General features: G+C 38.9%; 1 pseudogene; it reads left to right on the top strand.

Moving 5' to 3' along the window:
* Positions 1 to 5,569: 5,569 nt before the first annotated feature.
* LOC116104792 overlaps positions 5,570 to 12,019 on the top strand; it is a 26,999-nt pseudogene continuing 20,549 nt past the window's right edge.

Below are 12,019 nucleotides of genomic sequence, written 5' to 3'. Positions count from 1 at the left end.
AAATAAACAATACTACTAATAGGCTGAGATAGGAGAAGCAAGATTTCAAGACCCTTATGTTGTATACAGCCAGACACAGTCACAAACAAACAAGCTGAAAGTACATATAGATTGTACAATGTTGGACCTATTTCTCCAATTACCAAATTAGAGAGACCATTGGATGACAATCAACAAATTTCTAATTCCTCATATTTTTGGATTTCAATTGCTTAGGATATGTTAGTAATATTAATTTTCAAATTAAGATATTAACAAAAGTAATTGTCACTTCCTGTTGTTTTTGTTGTAAGAGGTAGAATATCCTCTTGCTTTTTCTAGGGTGTAATTTTGCTCCTTATGTTGATGTTTTTCATCTATTATCCTTTGTAGGACTGGATTTGTGGAAAGATATTGTGTAAATTCTGTTTTGTCATGGAATATCTTGTTTTCTCCATCTATGGTTATTGAGAGTTTTGTTGGGTATACTATCCTGGGCTGGCATTTGTGTTCTTGTAGGGTCTGTATGACATCTGCCCAGGATCCCTTAAGCTCATTTTCATAGACATATCTTAGCTAGTCATTTGAGAAGAGGGAGAAATGAGTCTTCATAAATTTCACAGTGCTAATCCAAAGCAGAAAATTGATGTAGACAAAAGCACAGAGAACATTTAATATAAGAAGTAATTATCTTTATCTATATTTTTATTGTCATTGGGTATTTCTGTAGTTTCTGAAATGGCTTCTAATAGAAATGAAAAACAAAAGTCTGATCAATAGTCAACAAATATGTTTTATGCATCTGTGTGCCGCATGGAAGGAAAATTTGCTTCCTCAAGTTCCAAGCACCAATAAGATCCATTTTTTTGTCATTGTCTTAGTTACTGTTTTATTGCTACAAAGAGCTACCAAGGTGACTTATTGCAGAAGACATTTAACTGGGGTCCTCAGTTAACTTTAATTAATTAATTCATTTTCTGACAGCTCATACATGATCTTCATGGCAGGAAGTGTGGTGGTTGGCAGGCAGACACAGTGCTAGAGCAGTAGCTAAGAGTTTACATCTCAGCCACAGACCTGAGACAGAGAAATAGAGAGAGAGACTGGATGTGTCATGGGCTCTTGAAAACTCAAAGCCCACCCCTGGAGACATGCTTCTTTCAACAAAGCCACACCTCCTTATCCTTTCTAAACTGTTCATGAACCTGAAACCAAATATTTAAATACGTGTGTCTATGGAGTCCATTTTCCTTCAAACCCCCAGTCTTCTTTAAGTATTATTGTATTTCTGGCTTTGACACCTTAGTCTTCAAAATTTCCCAACATACAAGAAATCATACTTCACTTGATCCTCTGTAATTCATCTTAGTTTTGTTGTTGTTGATGTTATTGTAGTTTAGCTTTTGTCTTCTAATGAGTAGTGCTGTATATATGCCAAAAGATACAACTATGTCATAAATTCAGCTACCATCAGAACTTGGTGGATCTCATATCTGTCAAAAAAAAAAGAGGCCATGTGACACCTGCACATTACCCAAATTACCAACACAGGTAATGATAGCTATTTTCCTGAGCATACTGTGCCTGAGTCACTGAAGCAGTGTGGCACATAATACACAGGTCAAATTGTCTTGGGTCTTTAGAGAGCCTCAATTCATAGAAGCCACCATGTATTCCACAAGACAGAAAGAGCCTTGAACAAACGATCTTTCTACAACAAACGATTTTTAATATGTATGAAATGACCTCGGGGCTGTTTGCTTTGTTCCCTTTATTATTTGTTGTTTCTGAGGCTCTGCTCACCCTGTTACTGCAAGTCTCCCCAGTTACAGGAGAAACCTGAAGTTACATTAAGCTACTCTTCCCCTTTTGGAAAGGTGATATTATTTTGAACTACATTTTTGTTTACAGTAGCTACACATCCCCAAGGATGCATTACTTCACAGGAGACTGGCAAGCCTGCATGTGGACATCTTTGTAGGTAGCCCCTTGAGACCCATATGACTTGGGACCATGATTTATGACAAGATATACAAGTCATTAGTGGGCTGGCAGGGGAAAAAAAGCGGTATATGGCAAAATTATACCCTTAGAGAATGTGCAATTTACTAGAGAAGGCCCAAAACAAAGAACTACAATTGTGAAGCAAAAGAGATGTCTGTTCTTCAGGTAATGTACAAAACTGTCACTTAAAGGTTCAGACTATCTAATATAGTTATGTCACAGGAGTGTGGATGTGGCCATCAACTTCAGGAGAATACAGAAATTAAGGGCTGGTCTGAGGTGGAGAGGTCTGTGAAGTGGTTTTGTGGGAAAGGTCTTCTGCTCTGTTCTTTCTCAAATTCCTCTGCTCACTCAACTAAAATTCAGGAACCAGGATGCCTCCTGTATGCACATGAGCAGATAGCTGGTTAGATCAGTCTGATCCAATGAGCCACTTGCATCTGGTCCCACTCACCTACAAATGAATAAGGCAGTTCAATCCCCAGTGAGCCACAACCTCCACATTACAATCATTACTAATCTTCCTCAGAGAGGAAATGGGAAAATTCACCTGTGTGGATACATGATCAGGCAAAACTAGCTTGTGAACTTCTTTTAGTGAGTTTTGAGTCCAATAAGAAAAATAGCATGCTTAAATATAGGCCCATTCAGGTCCAGTTACCCACTAACTTCATTGTATAAAGACTAAGTAAAATCAGAAATAAATAAGACAATACTGAAGAGATTGATACTCAAATCATTTATTTGTAGACAAATACCTTTTTTCCAAGAATGAACTAATTATGTTCAGAAATTATTACTAAACTCAAAGGACCTTAAACACATAAGGCACCTATGGCTATTCATGACAGTCATCCCAGCTCTCAGGACAGAGTCAAAAGATTTCTGTGACTTCCAACCAGTCTGGACCCTGTCGAAAAACAAACAGACAAATAGAACAATAAAGATAGTAAATCTATATGAATGTACAGCAATCACTTGTATTATTTCAATGTTGATAAATTCAAAGAAGATTTAGTGATTTCCCTAAAAACCAAAACCAATCATCACTTCCTAAGACAGCAAATTTTACAGAGCAATTGGTTCACATGACACATGCCTTGTAGAATATATTCTAGAAACTTCTTAGCCTCCAGCCTTAGAAAAGAGCTCCTTGCTTTTATGGGTGCCACCTTGCCATGCTGTTAGCTTCTGCTTCAGACACAAATTACATTTTTTTAAAAAAAAAAAACATGTTTGTTGACCCAAAGAAATGTCTTTCCAGTCAGAGACTATAAACAGATTTCAGAAACTTAATATCAGGAAAAGTATTGATGCTATATAAATTTCTTTGCAGATGCAATACATCAATCAATCAATCAATCAATCAATCAATAAATAAATAAATAAATGCAAAGTTTTTCTCTATTATTTAACAAGTTAATTCTAAACTGCATTTGGAAGAGCAAAGGGTGAGTAAAGAGGGAGCTTGTCACTGGAGATATCAGACCTTGCTCTGAAACAAAAGTAATTAAGATGGAATAGGATTTAACTGAGAGACACAAATAGGCCAAAGAAATGGAGAAACCCCTAGAAACTCCCTGACACGTATAGAAATCAGTAATTAATGCATCAGGGCTTGGAGCTCTGCACTGCAGAGCAGGCCTGCTCATCAATGATGCTGGCACATTTAATTACTGATCCCAAATAATGGAACTGGGATCCCCAGGTTGCATGCTGACAAATCTCAATTCAAGGTAGATTAAAGACAGGAATTTTTAGGTGCAGTTCTAAACTCTTAAAAGACAGCATGAGGAGTATCTTAATTACCTAAGGCAGAACATTTTGAAAAGGCGACATAAAAGAACTAACCAATGGAGACAGAGAAGAGTTTTACATTAACTCTAAGAATGTCTGATCATCAAAGTATCCTATTAAAACATTCATGTAGAAGCCACACCTAGGAAGTATGTGTCTGCTCAACACAAAATCAACAAAGATTTATACAAACTTCTGAAAAATGAATCAAAAAATGACAAGCAATGGATAAGCAGGAAACATCAGAATTTGTCAGAAGACAGCTGACCATATTGTGGGCACTATCTGAAAAAATGCTTGCTCTCATCAGTAACCAGAGAAATTCAAGTTAAAATTACGGGGTAAGACACCACTACAGGTCCACCTGAGATATGTACACAATGAAGTAACTCAACATATGCGTACAACTGAAACATTTGTGGCTTTGCTTTTTCTGAAGATGAGAACAATTCTTTTCACCCATGTTTTCTATGTTCTTGTGTTATTCTACATTCTTTCAAATTCTAATCCCTCACCATCTCATCCTCCCTTCTCAGCCTTATGTCAGTTCCTAATGGATCTAGCAGGAAAACAAAATTGCTATTCAGTTTGTCCAAACTCAGGAAAACATAAGAAGGTGGAAACGACAATGGAGACTTCAGATCACCAAATGTTTTTGTGCACACACAGAACTAACACTGAATAAAATTGACCCCAGGCTAGCTTTTATGTAGTAAAACACTCCTTTAATCTGACACAGGTAATGATGGCTGATTCTCTTGCCACTAATTTGCTGAAAACTCAAATCAGACAATACAAATATCTCATAAAGCATTCGTGAATGATTGACATTCAGCAGAGTCCTACCCACTGGTACCTGGCTTCTTAGAAAGTCTCCAGGCTTTTTCCTTTTGGAAGTTGTGGACAATCCTGCTCCTTGCAGGTCTAAGGTTTCATCTCTGTGTTTTCACAGTAAAGGGTTGTTTAATTCTCTAAGAACAGATTGAAGAGCTGTTATAAGCTCTCCTTTCTCTATCCTCTCTGTGTCTAGTGAAGTTCTTTCCTTTCCCTTCCATCTCTCATCTTCTCTTTCCTTCTTCCTCTAATCCTTATTCAAATATATTGCCTACTATCATGCTCACTAGAGAATTTTGAAAAGGTAATCAGATTAAAACCCCCACCTTTATAATATATAATTCTGGACAATACTGAAAACACAGCTAGTACTCTTTATGACACATGTTTAAATATTAGTAAAATATAGTCATTTATAACCCTACTTCTTACAAAGGTGCTGCAGAGGTCTATCATTCATAATGAACAACTTTTGTTTTGGGGTTGGGTTTCTTTGCTTTTTGAGACAAGATCTTCCTATGTAGCTCTGGATGTCCTGGAACTCTTCATGGAAACTAGGCTATTCTCAAACTCACAGAGATTTCCCTGCCTCTGCCTCCTGGGTACTGGGATTAAAGGTATATACCACTATTCCCTGGCCTCATAAAGAACAATTGATCAACCTTCCCTATATTGGAAATAAAATCTCTAAAATTACCAGGAAATTTTCAAGTAATATTTTTATTTAGTCGTTGAAAATATAATATATTCATATATTGTATTTTGGTCATATCCGTTTCCAACTGCATCCTAATATTCACCTGGGGCTGCCCCCAGTACATCTCCCTACAACCTATGTCTCTGCCTTTCTCTCTTTCTCCCTCCCTCCATCCCTCCCTCTCCCTCTACCTCCCCTGTCTTTCAAGAACCCGATGAGTACAATTATTGCTGGATTTGTTTTATTTTAGAATTACTAATGCATTATCTCACAGGCTGGTCTGTTCGCAGCTCTCCCACTGGATTATACTGTGTCTATGCTGCTCCTCTGGCTGCCCACGATGCCATCTGGTAGGTTTTTCTCTCTTTTGCCCTTCATGAGTAGGTCATTGACCCAGCCAAGAGACTGGTTCCAGATGTTGATGAACTTTTATTCTTGTGGTGAGAGAGTTATAAGTAGGGAGAATGGACTCCTTTCTTACACAGTATTCCTCATTCCCAACTGGGCTCCTATGGGCATTTCTGTTCTTCATGACAAAGATCACTGCTAAGTTTTGGCTGGATGGGGGAAGATTCTGGTTCATCTTCCATGAAGGTTCATTTATGAAAGAAATTATCTCTCATGATAGATAAATTCTCGTGTTGTTCTCCCAAATACTATCCCTACTAGAACTTCAAACTACCTTCCAATACTATTCTTCTGTAGTCAAGCACAAGTGCTATTTTTAGTTAAAAGTTTATTTACAACTTAGAACTAGAAGAGCTGGATATTTTCCTCTCAGCCCTTCAAACTCCCCCTCAATTCCCTCAGCATCCTAGTTAAAGGCAATGACTTCCTGTGTATTGAAGATATAGGTAAATTGGAGGAGAGTTACCTGGCAAGACCAGTCATTCCTGGAACCTTGCTGACACATTAAACCAAGATCTCAAACTAAATGTGTGATCTTAGTGGAGGATGTTGTTCCCTTCATCCAAACAGAGGAGAGAAGCACATTTGCTTTACTCCAAGCTTTAACATGCACTCAATGGTCTTTCTGGGTATTTGGCTTTGCTATTTCCTCTCTCTATAGCCAAGTGCTCTGTTTTGTTTTCATTACATATGAGTACAATAAAAAACATGCAACAACAGCATAAAACTATAAAAAGCAAATAAATCATTTTGAAATATCTTCCTGAAGCAATTGCTATCAAGATTCTGGAATCTCCATTTCATGCCTTTGTAATGAAAATACAAAAGCATAAATTGATATTGCTTCTCTCTATATCCTGAAAATGTAAATTGACTTAATTTTTAAAATAGTCTTTCCACGAGTGCTTGTGTAAAGTTTTCTCATTCACATATTGCTTTTTGAATGTGGCTTATTGAGTTATGGTAGACATAGTTTTCTTTTCTTCCATATGTGTAGTGTGTGTGTGTGTGTGTGTGTGTGTGTGTGTGTGCCCATATGAGTGTAGCATATATGAGTGTTGTAACCCAAGGATGATAGAAGAAGGAAGCATAATTGCCATAGAACTGGAGTTAGACATTGTTATATGGCAGCATTCAAGTGCTGGGAAATATACACATGTCCTCAGAAAGAACAGGAACAAAATTCTTAACTGATGAACTAGCTCTCCATCCCCTCTCTCTGCATTTCTCCATCTTTCTTGATAACTTGCCTCCCCTTCTCTTTTATTCCTTCCTTCCTTCCTTCCTTCCTTCCTTCCTTCCTTCCATCTTTTCTTCCTTTTTTGTCACTCTGGCTTCAGAGTACTCTTAATAACACATAACCTGCTTCTCCATGTACCCACATTACCTAATTGAACATAAAAAATTACCTATTTGCTTATCTCCCTTCTTTATTGACATCCAGAGCTACATACTTCCATCATATACGTATTAGCCACTTCCTTCATTTGGGGCTTGCATTCCCACTGATATTTTCAGTGTGTCATGTACTTCTTTGTTGTGAATCAAAACATTGCATATTTTTATAAGATTCTAAACTAGCATATAAATATTCATTATATATACATACATATAGAGAGAGGTAGATACAGATATATTATTCTGTGACTGTATTTATTCACTTAATATGTGTCAATATAAATAAGTAAAATTTATTTATTTTGGACATTATACAGTATTACCCCATATGAATATACATTGAGTTTTCAACTCCTCCTTCAAGGAAGAGTCTTATTAACCTTTTGTTTTCTTAGAGTATCCACCAGAAACATAATTTTTCAAGTCGAGAGTCAGTGCTGTAAGTAACTGGGTTTGTGAACTTTGGCCTCAGAATAACAAATGAAGAAGTTTGGCTGAGTTTTAGTTGTTAAGTTCATTTGGAGACTTAATGATACTCTTTGCAACTGACATTTTCATTCTAAAGTGGTAATAATAATAATGATGATAATAATAATAGTATCTATCTCATAGAGATACTGAGGAAAGTATTAGTTTTAGAGGATTATCATGCTTCTTTTATGGAAATGGGTGTTGTGATGGTTTCTTTATACTTGGTCCAGGCAGTGGCACTATTAGAAGTGTGGCACTGTTGGAGTAGGTTTGTCACTGTGAATATAGGCTATAAGACCCTCATCCTAGCTGCCTGGAAGCCAGTATTCTAATAACAGCCTTCAGATGAAGATGAAAACTCTCAGCTCTGCCTACATGCCTACTTGGATGTTGCCATGCTCCTGCCTGAAGGATAATGGACTGAACCTATGAACCTGTAAGCCAGCCCCAAATAAATGTTATCCTTATAAGAGTTGCCTTGGTCATGGTGCCTGTTCACAGCAGTAAAACCCTAAGACAGAAGTTAGTACTAGGGACTTGGGTATTGCTGTGATAGGCCTGACCATGCTTTTGTTTAGAAGAATGTGGATTTGGAAAGCAGTGGAGTGCTTTAAATGGTAGGGCTTAATGGGCTATCCCTAGTAGCCACATGGAAGACTTAGAGGGTGATTTGAACTATACAGACCTGGCCCAAGAGGTTTCAGTGGAGAAGAATTTCAGTGGTTACTTCTTGTCCTTGTTGGAAGAGTCTACCTGAGGCTAAGGTAAAGAGACTCAGATTAATTTCATTGACAAAGGAAGTCTCAGAAATGCCCACTACACACATTGTTCTCTGGTTAAGTCTCATGAAGAGCATTTTAAAGGAAAAATATAAAATATGTGGTTAGAGTATTAAAGAGGCATCAGAAGTGAAATGGAGCTGAATTCTATGCTCTAGGAAATAGCAGATTAAGGGAGTGGGATTTGGTGCAAGATCCTACCCAGCTAAATTTAGATCCAGGCATGGTGGTACACACTTTTAATCCCAGGAGACAAAGACAAGTAGATCTCTGAGTTCAAATCCACCCTGGAAGAGAGCAAGTCCTAGGTGAAGAAAAACTTAAATCCAGGCTTGGTGGACCACACTTTTTATCCCATAGCTTAGGAGACATACACACATATCTCTGAGTTCAAAGTCAGTCTACAGAGCAAGTTCCAGGACACCAAGCTTAGGCAGTGAAGGAGTTGGAAATCAGAAAGCTGATAATAATGTAATAGAACAAGGGGGCCATGTTCCAGCCCCAGCAAGCATCAGAATTCGGCAGCTTTGGCCACGTGGCTGGCTTTAGAGTCCAGAATAGAAGGGACTACTGGGACAATTGATTCTGGCTAGCTGGAGGTAAGAAATTAGTGGTGATTAAGAAGAAACGAGCATTCACAGAACCAAGGGCCTCTCTTCTCATTGATGACCAACTAGGTCATCCTCTGCTACATATGCAGCTGGAGCCATGAGTCCTACCATTTATACTCTTTAGTTGGTGGTTTACTCCCTGGTAGCTTTGGGGCTACTGGTTAGTTCATATCGTTGGTCCTCCGATGGGGCTGCAATGCTAGGGACAGGAACCAGGAGAGGGTGGGTTGGTGAGCAGGGGAAGGGAGGAGAGAATAGGGTCTTTTTTTGGAGGGGAAACCAGGAAAGGGGAGAACATTCAAAATGTAAATAAAGAAAATATCTAATAAAATAAAAGAAGAAGAAGAAGAAGAAGAAGAAGAAGAAGAAGAAGAAGAAGAAGAAGAAGAAGAAGAAGAAGAAGAAGAAGAGACCAGCATCACTGAGTTGAAATCTTCTGGGAAGTGTTTTCTGAGAGCACAAAGAAGCTGTATTGCAGAGATAGCCAAGGTTGTACCTCATGCTGCAGCTGTACTTGGTAATGTGTAAGAGTTACTCACATGGTACTGTTTTTGAAGGCGTAAAAGGGTCATGAAGAGCAGCTGAGGCTTGGCACTGAGAGGCCATAGAAGGCCATTGGTGAAGGTGCAGCCTCAGTTATAGTTGACAGTCCAGGATTGAATGGGTCATGCAAACGCTTAGTTGAGGCTTGGCACCATAAAGAGAGCCTATGAGAGACTAGTAGTAAAGCTTAGTTGCAGCAAGAGACCCCAGTGTATTAAAGATGCCAGTACCATGGGATGATCATTAAGAACAGCAGCAGCAGTGGAGTGGACCAACCTATGCTTAGAGTGCTACAGAGGTTAGAGCTGGTGAAGTTACACCAGCCCTTTGGAGGAGCCCAGAATATCATGTGTGGATCCCAGATATTGAAACAAGAACCTGTAACATTGACTTGGAGACCCCAAGATGGTTGAGATGCCAGAGCCATGGGCTATCTGCTGAGGAAAGCTGCTAACAGAAAGTGGAACCAGCCCAGGAAAAAGAAGTTTGTTGCAGTCAACAAAGATGAAAAAGGAGCTGGAGATCTGAAGACTGCTTTGACATCAGATATGGAGATGCAGAGTTTGGAGTTTGTCTAGGTGGTTTCCTGTCTTGCTTTGGAAATTACAGTTGAGTGATTAGATGAATCTCAGGAGAGACTTTGAACTTTTGACTTTTAACATTGTTGAGACCGCTATAGACTATGGGGACTTTTGAAGTTGGACTAAATGTATTTTGCAATATGCTATGTTTAGGTATGGCCCCCATAGACTCATATGTTTGGACAAGCCTATGGAGGCCAGGGAGTGGAATGTGATGGTTTCTATATGCTTGGTCCAAGGAGTGGCACTATTTAGAAGGTGTGGCTCTGTTGGGGTAGGTGTGTCACTGTGGATATGGGCTATAAGACCCTCATCCTAACTGCCTGGAAGCCAATATTCTGATAGAAGCCTTCAGATGAAGATGCAGCACTCTCAGCTCTGCCTATACCATGCCTGCCTGAATGTTGCTATGCTTCTGTCTTGATGGTAATGGACTAAACCCATGAACCTGTAAGCCAGCTCCAATTAAATGTTGTCCTTATAAGAGTTGCTTTGGTCATGGTGACTGTTCACAAAGTAAAACCTTAAGACAGGTGTTATCATTTCTTTCACAAGAAGAAAACTCTGCTGAGTTCTCTGGATGTCCAACCTAAGTTCTTAGGTATTGTTTCTTAGTCTGGCCTTTGTTTCACAGATACCAGATGGTTTTACATCTGCCTTCTGCTTTTGTTTTAACTTCATTTCCCATACCTGTTTGTTTGTTCATTGTTTTATAAAAATTGTTCTATTTTCTATTGTCTCCAAACAATCTTCATTATAGTTTCACTTCATTCTTCTGTGACATGTGCGCTGTTGGTTGCTGCATTCCCCTAGACACAGAATTCTCATCTACGTGATCATATATTCACCAGAGGACAATTTCTCTGTGTAGCATAGATCCACCAGCTATTGTTCCAGTCTCCATGTTTTCCCCTAGTTTTAATTTTCCCTACCAGAGCCTGGACCCTTTTATGCTTACAGCAAGCTATATGCTGTCACCTCTTCAGAATACTGTCATTTGCTTTTTCTCAATAAAATCCATCTTTTTTCAATTCAAGTATTTATTTGAGAACTTTACAGATGACCAAAGTATTAGTAACATTTCAGTCCTCCCTCTCCCCTAACTCCTCCTTAAATTATTGGCTTCCTTTTAACTATTGTTTTTATACACACAAACACACACACACACACACACACACACACACACACACACACACACGAGAAATTTTAATCCAGCAACATGGCTGCTCTGGCAAGGCATCACATCCAAAGACCTTCTAGTTTGTGTAATCAGGCTGGAATGACACCACTTTAATCCCTCTGGATGGAATACACACATGCCCTTAGCAAATCCCAAACAATAAATTGTAAAATTAGTTTGTAGAAGGAAGCAGCTAAGTTTGAATATCTAATTGAGGCACAGACAAAGTGACAACTCAGAGAAAGATTTGACAGAATGAGCCAAAGATAGGACATGTCCAACTCTCATGAGAACAGATAGGAAAGACTGGTGACTTAAGCAAGCAGTGCAGAGAGATGGAAGGAGGCAGTTTTACTGAGACAGTTGTACAGAGACAGGTTCCAGGTGAATACAGAACAAGCCAAAGAATGAGAAGGAGCCAGAAGAGTAGAATAGATTGTCAGAGTTAGTTTGAGGTCAGGCATAATAGTTTAGTCAGAAGCTGAGATGAGTCAGTTTGAATCAGTCAGCTTGGAAAGGAGTTTTAGCCAGAACAGCTGAGTTGAACTAGCCAGCCAGAATTCAGAAAGAGCTAGAGGGAATGAGTCCATTCATTAATAAGCCTCAGAGATGACAATTACATCCTGTGAATAAAATTTACATTCATAAAAACAGAGAGAGGCAGGGGGAGGAGAGAGGGAGAGGGAGAGAAAGAGGGAGAGAGAGAGAGGGAGGGAAGGGGGAGAGAGAGAGAGGGA

Source organism: Mastomys coucha, unplaced genomic scaffold (genome assembly GCF_008632895.1).
Source record: "Mastomys coucha isolate ucsf_1 unplaced genomic scaffold, UCSF_Mcou_1 pScaffold22, whole genome shotgun sequence".
Classification (NCBI taxonomy): Eukaryota; Metazoa; Chordata; class Mammalia; order Rodentia; family Muridae; genus Mastomys; species Mastomys coucha.
This window is presented reverse-complemented; position numbering and strand designations above follow the sequence as displayed.